Raw genomic sequence first — 26,071 nt, forward strand, 5'->3', positions numbered from 1 at the left:
GCTAGGACAAGAAGCAATAGGCTTAAATTGCAACAAGGGAGGTTTAGGTTGGACATTAGGAAAAACTTCCTAACTGTCAGGGTGGTTAAGCACTGGACTAAATTGCCTAGGGAGGTTGTGGAATCTCCATCATTGGAGATTTTTAAGAGCAGGTTAGACAAACCCCTGTCAGGGATGGTCTAGATAATACTTAATCCTGCCATGAGTGCAGGGGACTGGACTAGATGACCTCTCAAGATCTCTTCCAGTCCTATGATTCTATACATTAACAGTGAATAATATACAGTCTCGATAGAAAAACTATTCTTGAATAAACTGTTCTCTATTTAAGCTCTATGTATAGCACTTGCTTGGCCCCAGTCCCCTGAGAGTTAAGGGTTAGTTCATGGACTGCAGCAGGTCTGGATCTAACACTAGAGAAATCTGGGGAATTCAAGTGCCAAATATTAGAAATAATGGGAAGGGAAGGATAGAGAAAATTCCTGCACTCAGATTCCTGAGGGAATGGGATTCTCTCTGTACAGATGCCCTGGATTACATGTGGATTACACAGCAGATATGCCACTCTCTATCTGACCTAATCATGGCTTCCCCCGGGCAACCCAACACTCAAATTCCCCTCCCTCAGTATCCCAGATACAGCAATCAAGTACTTCATACCATGCAGCGTTGCCAACTAGTGGCCACATGTACTCATTACACTTAATGCATCCTTTATTCCTAGAGAGAGTCACAATCAGCCTTTCCTTGACTTCCTCTGTTCTGCGGGCTTGGTCACATTAGCGCTTACTTTAGTATCGCTTAAGTCGCTCAGGGGTGTGGAAAAGCCACCTCCTGAGCAACATAAGTTACACCGACATAAGCGCTGGTGTGGACAGAACTATGTCGGTAGGAGACGCTCTCCTGCCGACCTAGCTACCGCCGCTCAAGGAGGTGGAATAATTATGCAGACAGCAGAGCTCTCTCCCATCAGCATACAGGGTCTGCACTGGAAGTGCTACAAAATCAGTACAGCTGTGCTGCTAGAGTGATTGTAGTGTAGACTAGCCCTGAGAGACAGCTCCATAAGCCACTTTCGTGGTGTAGGAGACCTTTCCAATGGAGCCCCTGTTGAGCTGGAACATAATCAGTGTGTGTGTCACCCGACCCATACCTGTCTTTAAAAGGGGGAACAAAGATGACCAGGGGAACTATAGACCTGTCAGCCTAACTTGGATACCTGGAAAGATACTGGAACAATTATAGTAAACAATCAGTTTGTGAACACCTGGAAGATAATAGAGTTAAGGAACAGCCAGCATGGATTTATCCTGAACAAGTCATGCCACACCAACCTAATTTCCTTCTTTGACAGTGTTACTGGCTTAGTGGATAGGGGAAAGCAGTAGAAGTGATATATCGTGATTTTAGTAAGGCTTTTGACACAGTTCCAGATGCCATTCTCATAAGCAGACTAGGGAAATGTGGTCTAGATGAAACTACTATAAAGTGGGTGCACAACAGGTTGAAAGAGGGTACCAAAAGAATATTTATCAATGGTTCTCTTTCAAACTGGGAGGGCATTTCTAGTGGGATCCTGCAGAAGTCAGTCCTGGGTCAGGTACATTTCAATATTTTCATTGGTAATGGAGTGGAGAATATGCTTATAACATTTATTGATGACACCAAGCTGGGAGAGGTTGCAAGCACTTTGGAGGACAGGGTTTGAATTCAAAACAACCTTGACAAATTGGAGAAATGGTCTGAAATGAAGATGAAAATCAATAAACACAAGGAAAAAATCAAATGCACAACTACATAATTGGGGAATAACTGGCTAGTCAGTAGCACTGCTGAGAAGGTGTCAAGGCTGTATCCCCACTTTGAACTTTAGGGTACAAATGTAGGGGCCTGCATGAGGATTTCTAAGCTTAACTACCAGCTTAGTTCTGGTCCGCTGCCACCATTCCCTACCCTGGGAAGCTTTTAGAAACCTCTCACCAATTCCCTGGTGAATACAGATCCAAACTCCTTGGATCTTAAACAAGGAGAAATTGACCCTTCCCCCCTCCTTCCTTTCACCAACTCCTGGTGAATACAGATCCAAACCCCCTTGGATCTTAAAACAAGGAGAAATCAATCAGGTTCTTAAAAAGAAGGCTTTTAATTAAAGAAAAAGGTAAAAATCATCTCTGTAAAATCAGTATGGAAAATAACTTTACAGGGTAATCAAACTTAAAGAGCTCAGAGGACCCCCCTCTGTCTTAGGTTCAAAGTACAGCAAACAAAGATAAACACTCTGGTAAAAGGTACATTTACAAGTTGAGAAAACAAAGTAAAACTAAGACGCCTTGCCTGGCTTTTTTACTTACAAGTTTGAAATAAGAGAGACTTGCTTAGAAAGATGGGGAGAACCTGGATTGATGTCTGGTCCCTCCCAGTCCCAAGAGCGAACAACCCCTTAAACAAAAAGCACAAACAAAAGCCTTTCCCCCCCCAAGATTTGAAAGTATGTTGTCCCCTTATTGGTCCTTTGGGTCAGGTGTCAGCCAGGTTACCCGAGCTTCTTAACCCTTTACAGGTAAAAGGATTTTGGAGTCTCTGGCCAGGAGGGATTTTATAGTACTGTACACAGGAGAGCTGTTACCCTTCCCTTTATAGTTATGACATGCCCCCCAAATCACAGATAGTGTTGGACGTTCGGTTCCACACTGGCTGTGATTTTTTCCTGGAGCTCTAGGAGAAAACAGAGTTAATAAGACACATGTACCTTTAGACATACTACTGATTATATAAAAACTAACAATGTTTCACTCCAAGAACAATTGTTAACCAGTTAACTCTGGGAAACTTTCCCGGGAGAGTGCATCAGCCACTTTGTTAGAAGCTCCCGACATGTGTTGTATTTCAAAATCAAAATCTTGGAGAGCTAAGCTCCACCGAAGAAGTTTTTCCCAGACTGGACACCTTCCAGACCTGGGCACAATTCTTTCCCCTGGTACAGCTCTTGTTGCAGCTCAGGTCATAGCTAGGGGATTCTTCATGATGGCTCCTTCACCTTCTCTCTTCTGTTCCACCCCTTTATATATCTTTTGCATAAGGCGGGAACCCTTTGTCCCTCTGGGTTTCCACCCCCCCTCACTGGAAAAGCACCAGGTTAAAGATGGATTCCAGTTCAGGTGACATGATCACATGTCACTGCAAGACTTCATTACTCACTTGCCAGCACACACATATACAGGGAGACTCACAGGTAAACAGCCATCTGCAGACAATGGGAGTCATCAAGATTCCAAACCATCATTAATGGCCCACACTTTACATAATTACAATAGGCCCTCAGAGTTACATTTTATATTTACTTATCAAGTTTTTATAAAACCATATAGACTGCACAACGTCACACAGGAGAGCTGTTACCCTTCCCTTTATAGTTATGACAGAAGGATATGAATATGAGTCAACACTATGATGCAGCTGTGAAAAAAGACTAATATCACTCCGGGATGTATTAACAGGAGTGTTGTATATAAGACAAGGGAGGTAATTGTCACACTCTACTCGGCACTGGTGAGATCTCACCTGGAGAACTGGGTCCAGTTCTGGGCACCACACTTTAGGAAAGATGGGGACAAATTTGGAGAGAGTCCAGAGAAGAGTAACAAAAATGATAAAAGATTTAGAAAACCTGACCTATGAGGAAAGGTTAAAAATGTTTAGTCTTGAGAAAAAAAGACTGAAGAGGGACCTGATACCAGTCTTCAAATATGCTAAGGGCTGCTATAAAGAGATCTGTGATCAGTTGTCCTCCATGTCCACTGAAGGTAGGACAAGAAGTAATGGACTTAATCTACAGCAAGAGAGATTTAGGTGAGATATTAAGAAAAACTTTCAAGCTGTAAAGGTAGTTAAGCTCTAAAATAGACTTCCAAGGGAGGTTGTGGAATCTCCATCATTGGAGGTTTTTAATAACAGGTTAGACAAACACCTGTTAGGGATGGTCTAGGTTTACTTGGTCCTGCCTCAGTGTAGCAGACTAGACTAGATGATCTCTCAAGGTCCCTTCCAGCCCTGCATGTCTCTGATTCTATATCTTAGAAGTGTAGTTTTCTAAAGCAAGGCCCCCAATCGCTGCCACTTTGGGCTGGATTTTCCCAGGTCTGTTTTTTGTCTGTCTATTTAAACATGGGACACCCATTTGCAGTAATGGAAAAAGTGCAATACCCTCCCTGGTTATCTAAGATCAAAGTTATTCTAAGCCCTCCAGCCATGTACTGTTACCCTTATGCGCCCTCTTTCTCTTTTCAGAAAAATGTCCCACAGTCCCACATGTAACGGAGCTTGCTGAGTTCACAGTCAAAAGGTATGTGGCAGGCAGTAATGGGCATTACATCTGTGAAGATGGATATAAAAGGAAACCCAGGCAGAGTGGTCTTATTGACAGTAAAAATGAATCTGGGCACATGCGCTAGTTCTACAGATCCTTTCAATGTATTATTCATAGTAGGTATAAACACAGGATTCTTAATTTCTCCTGTGGAAGTACATTGATTTATGTCAATGAATTACGCTTTTGCATTACTACCTTTAACTTCTTACCCACGCAAATCTCCCACTAGTGTCCCATTGACTTCCACTCACACTACAAAACCTAATATAAATAGAGATATTGACATGGAATTAACATAGGAACATAGTACCAGAGGGGACCTCGTAGGTCATCCGGTCCAGTCCCCTGCTATCACAGGCAACTCCATCATATAATCCTGTTCATACATTGATCATCAGCTGAGACAAAGTATTTAAAAAACCTACATAGTTATTATTTAAACATTCTCTGCAGACCTATAGAAACTCAACAATGCTGGGCCAGTGCATGAGAATCAGAAAGAGAAACTGTTCAGTCTAGTTTCACTCTCCAAGCTGAATGAAACTGAAAAAGTGAAAGCAAACCACATAGAAACCTGACGGATGGGGATTCATAAGATACTGGCTAAAGTATTATCCTATTAAAAGTAACAGATGAGTCCCTACTATCCTCCCATTCTGGACATCCTTGAACATTGGGGTAGTTTGGATCTGAATTTATAACCAAACTTCTATTTAATCAATCAATCTAGGCATTTTTACCATGCTCATCATCATGTCTGAGCAGTCTGAGACTCAGGCCAAGCTCTGAAATCACAGGATAATAGGGAAATTTCTGAATGGAATAATCTATTCATTAGAGGTATTTATATTTACTATTTATTTTCTTAGGCCTGACCGTGAGATTTGCAGTGTAACGAGTGCAAAGACACTATTCCTGTTCCGTGGAGCTAATATTTCTAAAACCATACCAATCAATTCAACCTAACCAATAACACACCAGAAATCCCTCTTGACCTGTGTAGAGAAAGGATGGATTTAACGTATTTGTGTTAAAGTGAAAGCATGGCATCACTTCTGTGTTTAGCAGATTATGCTGTGGAATAGTCTCAGGAAAAGTGGTCAGATCCACATAATTTATTATTAGTAGTAGTATTACCACAGCACCTAGAAGCCCCAGTGATAGACCAGGACCCGATTGTTCTAGGTGCTGTAGAAACCACAGCACCACAAGACCACACACGGCTGGTGTTATCTTTGGAGTTTTTTAAAACTGCACTGCTACACTTGCTGGGAGTTGGAGTAGATGACCTAATAGAATTTTTCCATCTCCAACTTGTATTAATCTGTCCATAATCCATTCCATAAAGCTGATGTTTCTTATAAGGCTCTTCTTAGATAAATGCTGCAATGCATTTACACCTGAGCTGCACCATGTTCCTTATGACAGATTTAAAAAATGCAGAGTTTTTTAAAAATAACTTCCAGGTGGATCCCAGGCAAGAACAGAATTGGCTGCTTCCACTAATGAGGAGATTGTGACATTGTGTCAAGGAATCTCAGGCCTTTTCAGTTATGTGGTTTAATCTTTACCTCTCATTCAAGGTTACCACCAATTCCAGCATCTCACAAGAGTGAATCTAATAGCCTGTGGTGTGGGATACGGTGAGACAGACACTGCTTCACCAGGGCTCATATTCTTATTAGTGTACAGGCTAGTTGCTACAGGCTAATCCTCTAGCCTGGTCTATTGTACTGGCACAGGAAAAAGCATGGTCTCCATGTAGGACACACTCTATTCCTATTTACACCAATGGGGTGAATTCAATGGGACTGCACAGACGTAAGTAAGGGAATCACCAAGTCCAGTATCTTGTGAATCATAGATCACGTATATTGCCAAGGATATCAAAGTGTTAGCTGCCCCCTAATGAATGCAGCCAACTTAAGTTCACACTTCAGTGCAATGCTTTTTCTACTTATTTTTCATTTGCTCATATCTTTTTTGCTGCTGCTTGGGTTTATTCTCTTCAGGCCACAATAGCCACCTCACACCTCTTGACCTATTTAGCAGCTGTTTGGACATTTGTTTTGCTGTTTGCCTGGGGACCATTAGCAATCGCATGGTCATTCCGGTTTAAAACACCCTCTCTCCTAGTATAACCACAAAAGCTATTTTTTGAATATTTCAAGTTAATCTGGCTCTATGATCTGGTACAGAGAACATAACGCTGTCCCTGTGATACAAATCTAAAACAACACATGAACACATTTAGTTGTGAAACTGTTTGCTTTACCAACAAACGAAAAGGGAGGATTTAGGCTAAAAAATAAAAACAAAAATCAGGAAAATTTCCCAGTGCTGAGATGCTGGGTATTAGACTATGGAATAGTTTCCCTAGAGCAATGGGGAAAGCCCTGTTTCTTGTGACTTTTAAACAAGATTGGACAAGACATACGAGTATGTTCTACAGAGAGTAATTCTGCATTGACCAGGGTTGGGCTCAGTGCTTAATTTGTAATGGAAGAGGTGCTGGGGCTCAAACAACTTTTTTACATTCAGAACTGATGCAACAAGCCCTTAGCAGGGCTATGAACTGCTAAGCCCAGGGGTGCAGGTGCGCAGGCCTGGCAAGCCCTGGCACAAATTAAGCACTGGTTGGACTGGACAATCAAATGGAGCTTTTCCATTCCTAACTCCTACGATTCTATAAAATATCATCTTGTCTAACAGAAGAGATGAAACAATCTTCTCCACAGGGGATCACAGATCTACTCTGCCCAGACCTTCATGTCAGTCAGAAACAAGAACATGGAGCAGAGTTACTGAGAACCCACTAGCCATGGTCCAGTCTGACATGAAAGGTAAAATAAGTACTAGTCATTAATTACTGTAACATTTCATCCATTGACAGGTTTCAGAGTAGCAGCCGTGTTAGTCTGTATCCTCAAAAATAACAGGAGTACTTGTGGCACCTTAGAGACTAACAAATTTATTAGAGCATAAGCTTTCGTGGGCTACAACCCACTTCTTCGGATGCATATAGAGTGAACTATATGCACTCTATATGCATCCGAAGAAGTGGGTTGTAGCCCACGAAAGCTTATGCTCTAATAATTTCATCCATTGACTTCCATAGGAGCAGAGAAAGGCCAGTGATGAGTGCTTTCAAAAATCCCACCCTTTAATGTTTTGTGTTAGACAATATTTCATAATCATTGATTCAGAAACAGTTGCTACTATGTGATCTAATGGCAGTATTTTTATATCACCCCGAATAATTGGGAGAGTCTGGTTTTTCCCCGCACAAGCACATTTTGTATCAGTGCAAACTGCACTGATCTGATAATAGTCACAGTGGGGTACAAGTAGTATCTAGATAATTGCCTGCCTCCTTTGGATCTCTTTGGTTATTGTGGGATGCCCAGGCCCATGCAACATGCCAGAGCTATTGTGACAGGATATCCTATGGGGCAGGAACTGCATTTTAAGTGTCTGAGTGGTTATAATGCTTGCCACCCCCCACAACCTCTGACATCAGCATATGTAAGGATGACAGTGGGAAAATCTGGACTAAGCTAAATCTGCAGTGCATTAATGACAGCAAGCATGGAGAAGAGTCAACACAGCAGATTCCCAAAACAGGTGTGATGGGGTGCACTGGTACTGACTAGTCCCTGATGAATGAGGTGTTAGCTACTTTTACCCTACCCCTTATGTAGGTGCTACAGGGAAGTGGCTGCTGGGCTCTCAGAGTGAAGTGACTGCTGTGGGGAATATTGAGCTCCATATCCGGGGTTGAATCCCAAGCCAGGAAGATCTGTTTCCTTTCTGATTATATTACATACTTTTATTTTTATAAAACTGACCCTTAAGGGAAAAGCCTCATTGGCTATAGCTGTTATATTTCTGCCAAGTCATTCCATGGACTTATGCAGGGCCTTTCAGATGGGAAATCTGCATCAGGCGTGTCCATTCCACTGACAGTATCCCAGGCACATGATCAAGGAATACTCAATAAACCCAACTACTAAAGTAACGGCAGGACTCCTGTATTTCAGTCCCTGAGACACTGAGAGCACCATTTCATAAATCACTCCCCTGAGCTGTCAGCTCCTTGCACGACGCAGGAGGGGATTACCACAAAGGGACTCGAACGTGCCAACTTGTGGCTAAACAGAGCTGACTAAGTCAGTTATCAGAGTCCCTCATCAAGCAACAGGACTTGCTATGTGTGCACTTCCCATACGTTATCTCCGGCAAGTCTCAGAATGGGTGTTTTGTGGCCTGTAGACAGCATTAGGTGAGGTTCTTTGGCCTGTGTTATGCAGGAGGTCAGACTAGGTGATCATAATGGTCCCTTCTGGCCTTAAAACTCTAAGGATCTATAAAAACTCTATCAGGTGAGTTAGAAGGTATCCTCTTCCTAGGCAAGGTAGTAGGAACCATGCTAAGCCTGTCTCAGCTGGAAGTGCCTCACTGCATATCTTAAAGGATGATATTTAAAGAAACTGACTATCAAAGCATTCAAAAAATTAGGAGCTGAATACAACAGATGATGCAAAGAAAGAATTACATCTTCCACTGTCACCAGGTGGAAAGAAAATCACATCCATTTTGCACTCAGGGGAGCACTATATAGCTTCAGTGAGAAGCAGGGGGTCCAGAGTCACAGTTCTCCACTTAAACTCGGCCCACAGTCCCAGAATACCTGGATGTTTCTGCTAAAATATTTGGCAGAGAAATAGTTAACAATATTGATACTTAAAGCCCAGTTCTGCTCCCTCTAAAGTCTGAGTGACAAATCTAGACTTTAATGAAAGTGTCTCTCTGGGAGAGCTCTCCCAGCACTGCTCTCTGTGGACTAGAGGCAGGTTGCAGTTTAAAAAAACCTAATATCATTGGCTGACAGTGGTCACTATGGGTCATATAATTGAGCTGGGGTCTGGCTGGAATTCCAGCAGGTGATACAGAACAGATTTCTCTGTCCTTGTGCAGTAGATGCACTACAGGCAGATGAGACAAAAATAAACAATCTGCTTATCTTGGGTTGAGATCCCCAAAGCCACCCTTTTTAGCCACATGAAAGCTACAGGAATAGAAAGACATTGCTCTGTCTCATTAAAGTCAGTAAATCAAGAGTAAAACAGGAATATTTCTCTCTCTTGTAGGTGTAATTTTCCATCTGCGATGCTTCCTGTAACAGGTACCCTGGGAATTCTTCATTAATGGGGGTAACTCTTCCTTCACAAAAGTGAGTTTCCAGTTTTAAATTAATGAACTTTCCTCAAGAGAATCAACACAACCAGGGTTAATGAATGTTTTGCAAAACAATCATTCTCTACTAATATATGACAAATGTAAATTCCCAGGAGGGAGATGAATTGCTTAGGGGAGTCATGAGAGGGAACTAGGAGTAATAGGAAGCCATTAAGAAAAGGAAATGAACAGCACCACAGATGTTTACCATGGCAGGAGCATTGGTATTCCAGGATTATTTTGCAATCACTCATCCATGGGCTGGATACTGTCCCAGTGAACTTGGTGAGAATTTTGCGATTGACTTTAACGAGAGCCAGATCAGACCTCTTTGGTCTCTCTGATTTATCCATACGAGCTCTGCCAGAGTAAAGAACATTGCGGTGGTGCTGAGATATTACTATGTCCCTCCGTATGGGCAAGAATGTTAGTTCATATCCCACTTCCAACAACTATTTCTCTAAATGAACTGTAGTGAAACCTTCTTTCCTTTAGAACTGTAGTAATCAGTAATAGGAACCACATTAGCTATTTTCCAGTCCAACGGTACCACCCCCGAGTTTACAGTTTCATTAAAAATTATCGTTAAGGGGCTTGCAATTTCTCGTGCCAGTTCCTTCAATATTCTAGGATGAAGATCATCCGGTCCGCCCGATTTAGTCCCGTTTAGAGGTGGAAGCCAAACTTGACCAGCTAAACGGGACTAAATCGGGCGGACCGGATGATCTTCATCCTAGAATATTGAAGGAACTGGCACGAGAAATTGCAAGCCCCTTAACGATAATTTTTAATGAAACTGTAAACTCGGGGGTGGTACCGTTGGACTGGAAAATAGCTAATGTGGTTCCTATTTTCAAGAAGGGGAAAAAAACTGACCCGGGTAACTACAGGCCTGTTAGTTTAACATCTGTAGTATGCAAAGTCTTGGAAAAAATTTTGAAGGAGAAAGTAGTTAAGGACCTTGAGGCGAATGGCAATTGGGACAAATTACAACATGGATTTACGAAAGGCAGATCGTGCCAAACCAACCTGATCTCCTTCTTTGAGAAAGTAACAGACCTTCTAGATAAAGGAAATGTGGTGGATCTAATATACCTCGATTTTAGTAAAGCGTTTGATACTGTGCCGCATGAGGAATTATTGGTTAAATTGGAAAAAATGGGGATCGATATGAAAATCCAGAGGTGGATAAAGAACTGGTTAAAGGGTAGACTGTAGCGGGTAGTACTGAAAGGTGAACTGTCAGGTTGGAGGGAGGTCACCAGTGGGGTTCCTCAAGGTTCGGTTTTGGGTCCGATTTTATTTAATCTATTTATTACTGACCTCGGAACCGAATGTAGGAGTGGGCTGATAAAGTTTGCGGATGACACAAAATTGGGAGGTATTGCCAATTCGGAGAAGGATCGGGATATTCTGCAGGGAGACTTGGATGACCTTGTAAATTGGAGTAATAGTAATAGGATGAGATTTAATAGTGAGAAGTGTAAGGTGATGCATTTAGGGATGACTAACAAGAATTTTAGTTATAAGCTGGGGACGCATCGGTTGGAAGTGATGGAGGAGGAGAAGGACCTCGGAGTCCTGGTTGATCGCAGGATGACTATGAGTCGGCAATGTGACGTGGCTGTGAAAAAAGCTAATGCGATCTTGGGATGCGTTAGGCGAGGTATTTCTAGTAGGGACAAGGAGGTGCTGCTTCCGTTATACAAGGCGCTGGTGAGACCTCATTTGGAGTACTGTGTGCAGTTCTGGTCTCCTATGTTTAAAAAGGACGAACTCAAACTGGAATGGGTACAGAGAAGGGCCACTAGGATGATCCGAGGAATGGAAAACCTTTCCTATGAAAGGAGACTCGAGGAGCTCGGTTTGTTTAGCCTAACCAAAAGAAGGCTGAGGGGGGATATGATTGCTCTCTTTAAATATATCAGAGGGATAAATACCCGGGAGGGAGAGGAATTATTTCAGCTCAGTACTAATGTGGACACGAGAACGAATGGATATAAACTGGCCGTGGGGAAGTTTAGGCTTGAAATTAGACGAAGGTTTCTAACCGTCAGAGGGGTGAAATTTTGGAACAGCCTTCCGAGGGAAACGGTGGGGGCAAAAGACCTCCCTGGCTTCAAGATTAGGCTAGATAAGTTCATGGAGGGAATGGTTTGATGGGATAACGTGATTTTAGTCAATTAGGCAATAACGTGCCATCGCTGGTAAAATGAGGGTCCGGCTGGAGAATCTTGCCTGTATGCTCGGGGTTCTACTGATCGCCATATTTGGGGTCGGGAAGGAATTTTCCTCCAGGGTAGATTGGCAGAGGCCCTGGAGGTTTTTCGCCTTCCTCCGCAGCATAGGGCAGGGGTCGCAAGCTGGAGGATTCTCTGCGACTTGAAGTCTTTAAATCGCGATCTGGAGACTTCAACAGCTGAGTTAAGGGAAAGTGGGTGGGTCAGCTTTTGTGGCCTGCATCATGCGGGAGGTCAGACTAGATGACCACAATGGTCCCTTCTGACCTTAAAGTCTATGAGTCTATGAGTCTATGAATCACTCTGCTGTTACAGACAAAGCCATCTGCTAACAGCTTTGATTTTGGGGTCTTAATAGCTGCTGCCACTACTGCCTTCCTGATTATTGTCTTTATTTAGGGTGGATCATTGTAAAGAAACTATAGCAAGCAGCACCGCATCAGGGTTTTGCAGCATCCCCTTCTGTCACCCCTCTTGCTAACTGGGTTTGTGGGGCTGGTGAGGGAGCAGGTAGTCAGGAAATACGGCTTGCGAGTCTTCGGTACCCAGCTCTATATTTCCATCTCTTCTAACCCTGAAGATACAGTGGGGCCTCTTGCCCTGCATCAAAGGAAATTGAGGACTTGATAACAGCTAACTGGCAAGGCTCAATCCAGATAAGGCAGAGATAATAGTTATAGGATGGAGAAAACAAGATACTATGGCAGAGTCCCTTATAAATGTCCATCTTTTTTCCACCCAAGGCTTGTAGTCTGATATCCCTAGCTGTTACTGGATTTTCAGGTGATAGTGGCTGCCAAATGTCCCTCTTATCACCTGAATTTGGCAAGGAGGAGTGTCCTCTGCTTTTGGAGGAGATACATGGCCAGTTCTCCATGCTTTTGACATCTCAAGGTTAGATTTCTGCAGTGTGATCTGCAAAGGACTGCACCATCCAGCCCTGTGAAAATTGCCATTCAGTGGCCCAGTCTCATAATTTTTGGGCAAAGGCCCTCGGTAGCGTCCCCTCTGACGACCATACCATTCGAAACCTCGGCATGACCTTTCTGTAGGCAGCCCAATTCGATCTAGGATGCCTGCCTTTATGATATAATCAGCTGTGTTTGCCTCACTCACTGCCATATATGCGGTTTGGTCTTCTCCCAAGAGGTGGGGAGCCAAGCAGAGGGCCCATAGCCTCTTCTCCCAGCCTGCTCCTGATGCCACCCTCTCAAATGTTAATAAAAAGGCACCAGGGTCATCCATCAGGCCCATTTTGCACTGTCCTATGCCCACTACCCAGTTATCATCCCAGGGACCTACCAGCTTCTCCATGGGCTTTTTGCTGCCCCCTGCGCCTGGCCTGTACTAAATTCTGGATTCTGTTCTGCCTGCCAGGATAACAGGGTCTGTTTCCTCTTGTCACTGGGTCTGCTGAAACTCTTGGAGGGTTTTCTTTCATTCCTGCTGCTCCGCTATCCAGCACATGAGTTCCTCCATGCTGCCCAGGCCACTGCACCTTCTTGTCGGTGCCACTCTCTGGTCTTTCTCCTACACCTGGACACGTCTCCGCATTGTCACCGGGCAGGGTTCTCTCACGCTGCATTCCTCTCTGCAAACAGTCCTCATGCACACAAGTTCACAACCAAGTGCTCTATTTGCAGCGTGCTACACAAGTCCGTGGCCACCCACAACATAAGGCTTTTACCTTCTCTGTGGGCACAGGATGGGAGAGCTCTCACCTGCCTGAGATTTTGGGCTTCTCCTTCCTTCCTCCCTCCCTTTTCCTGTCTCTCTTTTAACTGACCTCAGCTGACGAGTTGAATTACCTTGTTAATTGGTTAGTCATCCAGTCCTTAACCAAATATCTACTCAGTTTGGCCCATGTGGGGATGCTTGTCAAGTGCACAGAGGAGTGAGTCTATTCACACTCTGTCACATATCCCCAATCCCATCTATCCACTGGGATCTGGAGATCACAGCGTATCACACATTATTCTCCAGATACGGTCCAGAAACAATACTTTTCTTCCCCCATCCACTGTCCTATGACGAGGAAGAAAACCCACTGGGCCCAAACCACCCTTTCTATCTGGACTGGAAATCCCATTATCTCATTCTTCTTTCCCAGTGTGGATGTAAGCAGGAAGCAGACAATGGATCTTACACTTTACCAATCCTCCAGTCTGTTCACTCACCCCAACCCATGGAATTGGGGAATTAGGATCATCATGTATTTTGTAATTATTTATAGGTCAAACTTTGAAGATGTTATTTAGGATGCAAGTAGAGAGAGACAGAATGGGACTGTGGAAAAAGCACTGGGCTGGGACTCAGGAGCTCTGTCTTCAGCTCTGCCACAGACTCCCTGTATAACCTTGGGTAAGTCACCTACTCTCTGTGCCTGAATCCCTCCACTGTATATTTGGGATAATAGCACTTCCTTTGCCTGTCCTGTCTATTTACTATCTGTTTGTACAGTGCGTTGCAGGATGGGGCCATGGTCTTGGCTGGGAACTCTAGATGCTACCATCATACAACCCCCCCCAAAAAACAATATTTATCCCTCTTTGACAGTCCCCACACTAAATAATTATTTTTAAGACTTGTTTGCAGTAAAAGTGACAAAGTGATTACATGCTCTGAAAAAGTGATTGTGAAATTAGCACGTCCTTACCCATCAGATTTGCTCCCTGTTTGTATTTCAGCCACATCTGCTGGCTTTATTGACAACACCACTTTTTTCCCTGCTTTTTACACCTGCAGGGACAACACAGGTATGGTAAAAGTGAGCTGGGGTCTGTTCCTTTGGTGCATCCGGAGACTAGTTTACCAAGTTCCAATAAGTTACATCGCTGCAGATCCACTGAAGGAAGACGCATTTGCTGGCGCTCTTGAAGGAAGGAGAACTCCAGCCAAGAAAGAGTCAAAGGAGGATGAAGGGGACAGCCTGTGTTCAGGGATAGGGAAGGGCTCGGCGTTAATGTTCAGTGTACAGAGAAAGCTGTGGTCTGCCTCTAGAATGGAGCCACAGAAAGACTTGAGGATGCCAGTGAAGGCACAAGAGGGCCCAACTGACCTCAGGGTCATGGTCTCTCTCTTTTGCTTCTTTTCCTTATTCTCTCTCTTTCATTGCATCAGTCCTCTTTGCACAGTACCATTCTCTCCATTAGGCTTCCTCCTCTCTCTATAAAGCTCCTTTCGTCTCCTTATTCCCTACTATGAGCTTTTCACTGCTCCCCTTCCCTAGACTACCCCCATATGGAAACCTGCATTGCAGCTTCTGATGATTTTGGGAATCTACAGTTTATGAATTCTGTTTGAGATTATGAGCTCTCTGTATGTTTAAGCCTTTATGGTTGTCTGCACTAGGTTCTTGCCTCATACTTCCCGTGCTAAGGACACAGGGGAGCGGCACCTCCATTTCTGTCTATGAATAAGTTAGTTGTTGAAGACTTTCAGCACCTGCATAGATCTTGATAAAACCAGTTTTCTCCAACTCCTGTACAGGGGGCTAGGGTTTGAAGGAATGGAATTTCCCCAGGAAAGGGAACAAAGAGATGCAGTGTTAGGGCATGGCTACACTACAGAGTTTAAGCTCTCTAATGTAGCTGCTCTGAGCTGACGGGAGAGAGCGCTCCCCTGTCGGCTTAACTACTCCAGTCCCCGCAAGCACAGTAGCTATGTCGGCGGGAGAAGAGACGGTAACTCACCTTGTGCAGTAACTGAAGTTCTTTGAGGTGGGTGGGAGAAGAGGAAAGCTACCCCCCTTTGGTGGGGACGTAGTACTTCGTATCCACCCTTTTGCAAGTCAGCAGAATCGAGGCCGGGGTCTGTCAGACGGTCTCTTCCGGTTCCATAATTGCGTCATTAATAGGCAGAGCGATTTTGGAAGTTGAGGAAGTTTGCAGAATTTGGACCAGTTTATGTTGGTTTGTCTGAACTTCCTCCAACGGTTGTATGATGGTAGCATCTAGAGTTCCCAGCCAAGACCATGGCCCCATCCTGCAACGCACTGTACAAACAGATAGTAAATAGACAGGACAGGCAAAGGAAGTGCTATTATCCCAAATATACAGTGGAGGGATTCAGGCACAGAGAGTAGGTGACTTACCCAAGGTTATACAGGGAGTCTGTGGCAGAGCTGAAGACAGAGCTCCTGAGTCCCAGCCCAGTGCTTTTTCCACAGTCCCATTCTGTCTCTCTCTACTTGCATCCTAAATAACATCTTCAAAGTTTGACCTATAAATAATTACAAAATACATGATGATCCTAATTCCCCAATTCCAACTTGGCTTTGGGCAACTTGCTTGAACAGTTCCTGGAACTGTTTGAAGTCATCTGCCATGGTAGGAGGTGGTGGCATGATTGCTTCATCCAGGAAGGAGGAAGAATTATGTGTAGGAGATGTGACTTTCTGATCCGGGCCTGGTTCGGTTTCATCCCCAATGTCCTGAGTATCCAACGTCTGTGGGATGGGGGATGTGGGATTTGATCTCAGCTTGCCTCTATGAGCTGTGGGTGGCCTGAAGTGATGGCCCCTGTAAGCTGCCCAATATTCCCCTGGTGCCCATTGGATAGGGAAGGCCATCAGTGGGTACAACCACGGGGCTCCATACCATGGTTGAGCCACCTGACTATAGGAGTATTTAGGTCCCATATGCCCCCAAGGTGGTCTTCATTCTTTTGGAGATAACTGATGTGCTGAGAAGGTGCACAGCTCCTGTTCGTCATCATCTTCACTAGATGAATGTAAAGCAGTGAGTGAAGTATGTGGACCCACGCTATAATGTTCGGGAGAGCCCTCGGTACCAAACAAAGGGGACTGCAGTGCTGAAGAGACAGTTAAATCTCTATGTTGCAGCAGATTCTGTGGTGTATCTGGCGCCAGTGCCAATGGGGGCACTCTTGTCGGTGCCGACGATGGTGCTGTCCGATGCTCTGGCAGTTTAGTCGGTGAGGTCACTGCCGATTTGGGTTTCTCTATCGATGCTGACTGTGATGTTGGTGCCAGAGGCGGAGGCATGCTGCCTGAGGAGACGCTCGGCACCACGTCCCTCACAGGGGAGGTCGGTGCCGTGGAGGAGACATGTCTCCTATGTCTCGACTACGTCTCCTTAGCTCTGGACTTGGCGGTGCCAGAGGTGTCCGGAGCATCTTAGGCGCTCACCCAAGCATGGGTCGGCATTGGGGGTCGTGACCTGGCAGGAGACCACCATTGTTGCTGTGGTGCTCTCTGTGATGATGTTTGCGCCCTCTTCCTCAGTCTTTTAGAGGAAGGCATGTCCCCTTTCGCCGAAGGGGGGGGTGCCCAGAGAGGTGGTCCGTTGGTCTGTGTCTGTTCCCTGTCATGCCAGGCTCTCGCCTTCAGGTTACTACAGTGGACACATTTTTGCAGGTTATGCACCTCACCAAGACATCGGACACACAGCGAATGTCCAACGGGCATTGCTTTGCAGCAGGAGCCGCACCTCTTAAAGCGTGGGGAGACAGGCATCTGTAGCGGTTACCCGACCTCACTGAGGGGAAACTACGGGGAGGGGAAAAACCGGGAGAAATTAACAGTTTCTTTTTTTTGTTTTACTACTAAAACTAAAACTAAAGCTAACTATAACTTTCTAACTAACTACGTTAACTATTATTTCCTAGGGTTTGGCAAGAGTGGTGAATGTTGCCCCAGAGCTCCCGAGAACGGTTGAGAAGGAACTGGAGGGATCGGGTCATGTGCGCACTAGATGCAGCACTGTGAGACACCTACTGAGTATGCATGACCCGCATGGACACTGCTACCGTAAATCTCTGATCGACGGCACCAGGATGCACCGACACCTGACGTGGAGCACCCACAAGGACAGCACTCAGAGAAGAAACTCAGTTTCAGATTTTGCCCCAGGTCCCCAAAAAACCCTGAGTGGCACTGAGAAAGTTGCTTAAGCAACTGGGGAGTCTGGGAGAGCTGGCATTAGACTCAGGGGCTAGGCAGTTTGACTATGGGGGTCTCAGCTCTCAGAAGGGGGTGCTAGAAAGAGAATCTGCACCTTAAGACCATGCCTAGAAACCCAGAGCCAGAGGTTGTACTTGAACTCTGTGCAGACTCAGTAAGCCAAAAGCACATGGGTCCAGTGTGTGGAATCTAAACACAGCGGCTTATAGATTCTAGGACTGGAAGGGACCTCGAGAGGTCATCGAGTCCAGTCCCCTGCCCTCATGGCAGGACCAAATACTGTCTAGACCATCCCTGATAGACATTTATCTAACCTACTCTTAAATATCTCCAGAGATGGAGATTCCACAACCTCCCTAGGCAGTTTATTCCAGTGTTTAACCACCCTGACAGTTAGGAACTTTTTTCTAATGTCCAACCTAAACCTCCCTTGCGGCAGTGTAAGCCCATTGCTTGACCAGGGTTGTGATACAGCCACTCCTGTTGGTTCTCACTGCTGCCTGTTTCCATAGAGTGCTGAGAGCTATTGTCCTGGAGCTGTCGTCTCCGCTCTGCACAGATACGAAGTATGGCACCCAGCACAATGAGGCCCCAATCTTGACTGAGGCTTCAGGGCATGACAGCAATACAAATGATAAATAATAATAATGATTACCCATGCTGCGTGCATAGTTGATGGGCTCGCATCCCTTCAGTAACCTCTGCTTTTGTCTGCTCACGGCTTCTGCTAACCCTTTTTTATCTGTGGAAAGCAGACCAGGTTATTAACATTCAGTCAGTGCCCAGAGGTGTGAGGCTGAGGTGAAGAGAAAGAAATCACGATGGCTCAGCAGTGCTGGGCCAAAGCTGACAATGACACTGAAATCAAAGGGCAGCTACTGTTTTCGCTCTCTCCTCCCCAGAAGCACCCAAACTAACCGTTGTATCTTTTAATTCGCTATTGGTTCTTTTGTTGCATTGGGGTGAATAAACCCAGAATAAGAGTTTTTTCTGGAGCTGGAATTAGCAGGCATCTCAATCTCTCCGTGCTCCCTATGCTCTGTGAACAGCACCAGCCACGTTCAGCGTTTTCTCTTCGTGTTCAATTCCTTGAGCAACGTCGGACCAGGCCAGCCAAGGCAAGGCCTGTCACCCCATCTCCTCATATCAGCTGATGCTGGTGGGACTGGCCATACCATGACATAATCTCCAGGAGACAGGAATCTTCTGATTCTGGATCTTCTCCATCTTGCATGAGTCTGGGATTCCTTCCTCTTCCATAGACGCCTCATTCTCTGGAGCATCCTGCAGAGCTTGTATGTGGATCTCATTGGTGTATGCCCTTTCAGGTCCAGTGAGGCCTATATTTTCCCAAGGAGCACCAGCCTGCCCTTGTATGCCGTGCATCCACAAGACTCTGTAGAGTGGGCTGTCCCAATTTTTTCAGTCCCCTCTAGTATGCTGCATGTCCTGAGGTAGACAATGAAGGAGCTTATGGATTCCTGTACATTACAGGAAAGGTTAGATGGTTACTCATGATGGAACCCCTTAGTGCTGTTGATGAGCAAGGCAAGTCAATGCTGCTGATCATTTTGTTAACTTAGTCATCAGACTAGAAATGGGGGTCACTCGCTTTTATGTACCTGAGACCAGGAAGTACAGGGGGTGTAAGATTTCCCCTTATTCCTTTGTGTGAGCTACACCCACCTTACTGTCCATGTACAAGAGCGAGAGGGCTTCGTAGGGCACAAATGGACAAAGAGGAGGAGAGATGGCTGGGGGAGCCTTGGCTGTGCCCTCCAGTGCACTCCCCAGCAGAGCTGAACTGGTGCAGAAAAGGAAATAATCTGCTACTCGGATAGGCCTGAAGGATCTTACTTCCCTCCTGGAGCAAGGAGATCGGCAGGGAGCAACTGTGTATTTCTGACTTGCAATCCCTTCTCTCGACTGTTCCTGAGTGGTGCAGCTATGCAATACCCCTTACTATGGGCTAGAAGGTAAGTGACAAGCCAGCCGGGAGTGAGCATTTAACAGGTTTTGAGTAACAAATAGAGAAGTTCTGGAAATGATGTTCTGTCTCTGGAGAGGACCCTGACAGTGAAGAGCACAGTACTTTGGTATGTACTGCAGGTAAGCAGCATGACCCCTTGGAAAGTTCTCTTTGCAGGTAGCACGTGAGCACTAACAGCAGCACTCGGGCCAGATGCTGCAGTGCAGCTCTCAGGAGACTTTATGCTTGGATTCAGAGGGACTTCTCATGTGCTTATGGTTTTCTGGGTTGGGGCCAGAATGCTCGGCACCGTGCAGGATCAAACTTTCCTTCCCCTATTGAGATGGTACCTAATTTCTGTGGGAGGATTCAAGGCCTCCCTGAGTAAACCAATTTTGTGTTACTCCTAAGAACTGCATTAAGATTTTGTACTGAGATATTTCTCCATTGATTAGAGTCAGGCATGAGCCAAAACTGCAGGTTGGAACCCTGAATCCTGACATGGGTTTGGATCCGAGTTTGTAGTTTGAATCTCTCTCTAAAATGAGTCCAACCCAGTTGTCAGGTCCAAACACACTAGTATCTGGAATTTGAACCCCTAGGTTCAGGAATGTTTGGCTCTGGTGTTTTGTTTTGGCCCATTACACAGATATGAAGTATGGCTCTGGAATTTGGACTTGGGGGTTTGGTTCCGGTCAATATCTATTCTAGATTCCCTTGAGATCAGACAGAATAAATATTTGGATGCCAGTTCACCTGGGCAATTCCCTTGGAAGTAGCATGGAAATTAATTGAACTGTTTATCCTATAAATGAGTTGATGTGGCCTTTAGACAGAAATATCTCAGTGAATGACCTTGTGGAAAGGACTGTGGAATAACACACAATAATTCTGGCACCAGCTTTGCCCATGGAAAACTAGACTTCAACCCCCTTGTAGAGAAGTATAATAATTTACCTACTTACTGCTCTCCCTTTTTTCTGGACATATATAAGCAGTTTCAGGGTTCTAGTCAGTGCACACGCTAACAGAGGTGTCTGTTGAGCCATTGTTGTCAACAGGAGTTCTGTTAGTGACTTCAGCAGATCCTGGGTCATGAACAACCTACATAATTCCTCTGAAAAGAGTAAAGCTAGGAATAAGGAACAGTCAATGGGGCTACAAAATGGACTACTCAAAGATCAGGCGTGGGGGAGGGGTTGGCTTTAAAAAAACGTACAGTAGTGTAAATAAGGAAAGTGACCAAATATGAACACAGCTCCTAACGTTGATAAAGAGAAAAGGAGTGCTAGCGAAAATTGGCCATGACTGACTGAGAAGGGGGTTGAAATCAGTTTTGTTTTAAAATTTGTATTTCTGGAAAACAAAATGATTAAATATTGTATATGCATTTATTATTAATTAACTATTAATTATTATTTTTATTTATTATTGTGTGTGCCCCAAAATGTGTATAAGATAGTACATTATAAGAAGGGAAGTTGCAAAATGATTACAATCATTAATATAAAAAAGGATAATTTTTCTTCTTTAAGTGTCCTCTGCATATTCCTGAGGTGTAGTTGAGGTGTAGTTTAGTCTATGCCAGGAGGTATCATATCCCACAAGTGTGAATTTACAGAGGCAACTTTCAAAGATCTGTAGTTACCAGTAAGGAGTTTTTCTTTCCTCTTCCTTGAGGGTCTCGCTTATAATATACATATAAAAGGATGGAGTCTAAATTAGCCGTTAACCCTCAAGAAAGAGATCTTGGCATCATTGTGGATAGTTCTCTGAAAACATCCACTCAATGTGCAGCAGAAGTCAAAAAAGCTAACAGAATGTTAGGAATCATTAAGAAAGGGAAAGATAATAAGACAGAAAATATCATATTGCCCCTATATAAATCCACAGTACATCACATCTTGAATACAGTGTGCAGATGTGGTTGCCCCATCTCAAAAAAGATATATTGGAACTGGAAAAGGTACAGAGAAGGGCAACAAAAATGATTAGGGGTATGGAACAGCTTCCATATGAGGAGAGAGTATTAATAAGACTGGGACTTTTCATCTTGGAAAAAAGAGATGACTAAGGGGAGATATGATAGCGGTCCATAAAATCGTGACTGGTGTGGAGAAAGTAAATAAGGAAGTGTTCTCATAACACAAGAACTAGGGGTCACCAAATGAAATTAATAGGCAGCAGGTTTAAAAGAAGCAAAAGGACGTATTTTTTCACACAATGCACAGTCAACCTGTGGAACTCTTTGCCAGAGGATGTTGTGAAGGCCAAGACTATAACAGGGTTCATTAAGAAGTAGATAAGTTCATGGATGATAGGTCCATCAATGGCTATTAGCCAGGATGGGCAGGGATGGTGTCCCTAGCCTCTGTTTGCCAGAAGCTGGGAAGGGACGACAGGGGATAGATCACTTGATGATTACCTGTTCTGTTCATTCCCTCTGGCGCACCTGGCATTGGCCACTGTCGGAAGACAGGATACTGGGCTAGATGGACCTTTGATATAACCCTGTATGGCCGTTCTGATGTTCTTATGTGGTGTATGGCACCCCCTAGCATTGAGTCACCCTCAGTCCATTGTCAGTAGGCACCAATTCCACAAGTGTGAATATGCAGAGGCGACATTCTTAAAGAACAAAATTACTGGTCAGTAACCTCTCTTTGCTTTACATTAGTCCTGCTATCCACTGAGATGGAAAGAGCTTTGATATTCAACTGATTTAAAAAACAAATGCAAACTGTTTTGGAAATCTCTACGGAATGGCTAACAACCCTAAAAGAAATATCACCGGGGGTACTGAGCTGTGATATCCCCCAGGCCAAGGGCTTGTCCATCATTAAGGGTTTTCATCCCCCCCAGTTAAGGAACGTATGGGGGGCATGGATCAGCGTTCACGTCGCACTCCCCATCAGTACCTGGCCCAAGCCGGGGAAGCTAGTGATCCAACCAGTGGACCAAATTCAGTGATGAATCCTGGTCACGTGCCACCTGAGGTATTTTGTGCATATGCTAAGAAGAAACCAGCCATTGGATAGGGGCCAGACAGGATATTTAGTCAGAGACAGGAAGTGTGTACTTTGGTCTAATATCATCAACACATCAATACAATTCACCAGTTGTTTTGCCATATGCTCCTCCGACAGTACATCACTGGTGTAGAGAGCTGAACTAATCTAAGGGCTTGTTTACACACCAAGTTAATACACAGCAAGCCAAGTTGTGAATCTACAATGCACCAGCTTGCTGGGCAGTAACACATGGTGCGGACACTGATACAGCACACTGAAACTCCCAGCGCTTGCAGTAACTTGCCATGTAAAGTCAGCTTGGGTTGGTCTAATCTGTGACTTTCCTTTTCATTGTTTACAAAGCATTAGATAATTATAGACGTACGGTGTGTTAAAATAAGGATAGATGGGTGTGTGAGCACACGCACAGATGCTGCATTCTCATTGCTGTTCCAGCAGCCATGTAACCTGGGGAATTCTTTGGAAGTTTGAAAGGAAACTAACAGAAATGTTCATCTTTATGGGGCAAATAACTTGTAGTGAATGAGTTTGGGAGAAGTCCTGTAGAGTACACAAAAGCAATTCTGGCACCATAATTAGCTGGGTAGGCATGAACTAGAGCCCTGCACAGGACTATTTTTTTTAATCCTGTTCCCATCCCACCATGCAATATCCACTCCTACTTGCTCCCACATAGTTTCTTGCATTTTTATCCCATTCCTACCCGCAAAAACCCTAGATCCCGCAAATCCCACAAGAGAGAGAGATTCCCCTATGCTACTAAAAACCCTAAAACAAAACAACAATGGTTGGTTAATATATATATGAAAATGGAATTCATGCACAAATTTTTACCACTAAAAAAACCAAACAAATCTTACTTAAACCATGTAAAAAAAATACTTCAACTCCTGTTAATAGACATCAAATCTCTTTCTATCCCTTGCTTAAATTAAGCATTAAAATCTTTATTTAATAAAGAAAAGAAACACTTGCTGTACATTGCTGAAATTCTATTTATGACAAACTGACAAGAGATTTCGTGTTTTTCCGCAAATTACTGCAGTCTGTTTTTTTGCCCACTCAATCCCACCTGCAACAAAGTACATTTTATCTGCTCCTGCTATTATGGCAGGACCTGCGGGATCTCTGTCCCGCTGCAGGCTCCAGCATGAATAATTCTGTCTAGAACAACACAAATATACTCCATTTCTCCTCCTTCCGCCAAGCAGCCTCAGATATACAGCCACTCTCATGTTGTGACAGAGCTGTTCGAAAAATCCACCTTACTTAATTAGAGACAACAGAACCAAGCAATTATTCAACAGATTTTTCTGCGGCCTTTGGTGTCTCTCCTTATATACATATATATTTATCACATTGTTTGTATTCTTTATATCATCTGATTAAGCTGTAAAAGTAAATACAATCGATAGAAAACAAACTTGTAATTATAGAGAACCACCTACCTCTATAAAGGGAAACTCACAGCTTATATTACAGTCATATTTTGCAGTAACTATAGTTTTATATTATGGAGGAAATGAAAGGTAAAATCAAGAAACACCAGAGTAAAAGAGGACAAAGAAATGGAAAATATGGGCTAGATCCTCAGATGCACCAGACGCTGGAAAAGATCATCGAACCTGTCCCGAAGGAGATGGGCTGAAACCCTGTGGAATCTAGGGTGACCTCTAAGAAAGTTAAAGAGTAAGTGGGATCCAAGGGTGAATTATTTTCTTGCTCACACTCCGACTAAGGGACTTGAAGAGAGACCTCGTCTCCCAGAGGGAATGAACCACCCCATTGTAAGATGTTGCTCTTAGGAGCCATTTAAACCTGCAGGCCGTAATGACACAAGTGAGTTGTAACCAAGGCCAAGCACTTGGCCAACCAACATCCTGGGATATGTCGCTGGGCCGGAGGGAAGCACCTTATACCGATAGTGACTACAAGGTCTATCAGTTAAACCCCCAAATTATTAACTCCATGGTCTGCAATTGCAGCTAATCAAATACTATGTCCTTCTGCAGCATCAGGTAGAAATGATATTGAGAGAGGTTAATAACCAAAAGAAAGAAAGCTTCTAGAGTGATGGAGGTGTGATTAAGTGCCTAAATGTGGATTGTAAGTACTCAAGTTAGCTGTAATTTTTCCTTTTTTTAAAAATTAGTTCTGTAGGGTTTATCTCCCCCTGTCTTGTGTATTTTCACATTACTGTGATATTTTGTATATTTTGAGACAAAGTTATTTGCTAAATGGGAATAACGGCCTAACAGGATTCTAGCCCTGCATCAGCAGAGTATAATAAATAAATATATCCTATCTCCTAGAACGGACCTTGAAAGGTCATTGAGTCTAGCCCCCTGCCTTCACTAGCAGGACCAAGTATTGATTTTGCCCTAGATCCCTAAGTGGCCCCCTCAAGGATTGAACTCAAAACCCTGAGTTTAGTAGACCAATGCTCAAACCACTGAGCTCTCCCTCCCCCAAGTATGACAGATTGCTTTCGTGCAATGCCACCGAAATGTGATAAGATCATTTACTGAACTATTGCTGCATAAATGTCATGACGAGACACAAGATAAATATTCTAGTTAAAAATTGTTATATCAGCTGCCAGCTCACCTGGGCAGTTCCCAAAGATGTTGCAAAAAAAGAAATGTTTATCCTCCCTATACCGTCCTTCAGTGCAACAGGGGAGTTCTGCAATCTACGACTGGCATTTTGTCAGCGTCACTCATGAATTGCTGCAAGTTGTGTTTGGCACTGTATCTGCTAGCAGCTCCTGAGAAGGGCCACTTGGTGCCAACAATGGGGGGGGGGGCAGGGCCCATCACTTTTTGCTGGCTGTGAGTCCGTATGTGGATGCCAGTTGCCGAGCGCAGACTCCCAACTTTAGTCCAGTATAATAGGTGTATGCAGTGACGTAGTGCTACATTTGATAGTGCAGAAGCCCTGCAGTAGTGATCTTAAGTTGATAATTCTGTCCGGCAGGAGATAGATTTTGGAGACTATCTTGTGTGTGATGTCACCATAAGATAAAGCACCCATGCTCAAAACCTAACTAACATTTTGTCAGCATATTTTATCTCATTGAAAATCTGTGCAACAGCAATTATGAGACTTCTCACACTAGTAATAAATACACATTGTATCAAGAGAAATCATGCATAACTCAGCTTTTTACATGCCAAACTTCAAACTAAGCAGCAAGGCAGAGCCAAAGCGCACAGGTAGGCAAAAAGCCCATTAGCAGAACATGTAAAATACTGTTCTTACAACGTTAGTGTTCTCTGCAAGCTTCACGGTTATGCTCCA

The sequence above is a fragment of the Emys orbicularis genome, chromosome 1, assembly GCF_028017835.1.
Source record: "Emys orbicularis isolate rEmyOrb1 chromosome 1, rEmyOrb1.hap1, whole genome shotgun sequence".
NCBI lineage: Eukaryota > Metazoa > Chordata > Testudines > Emydidae > Emys > Emys orbicularis.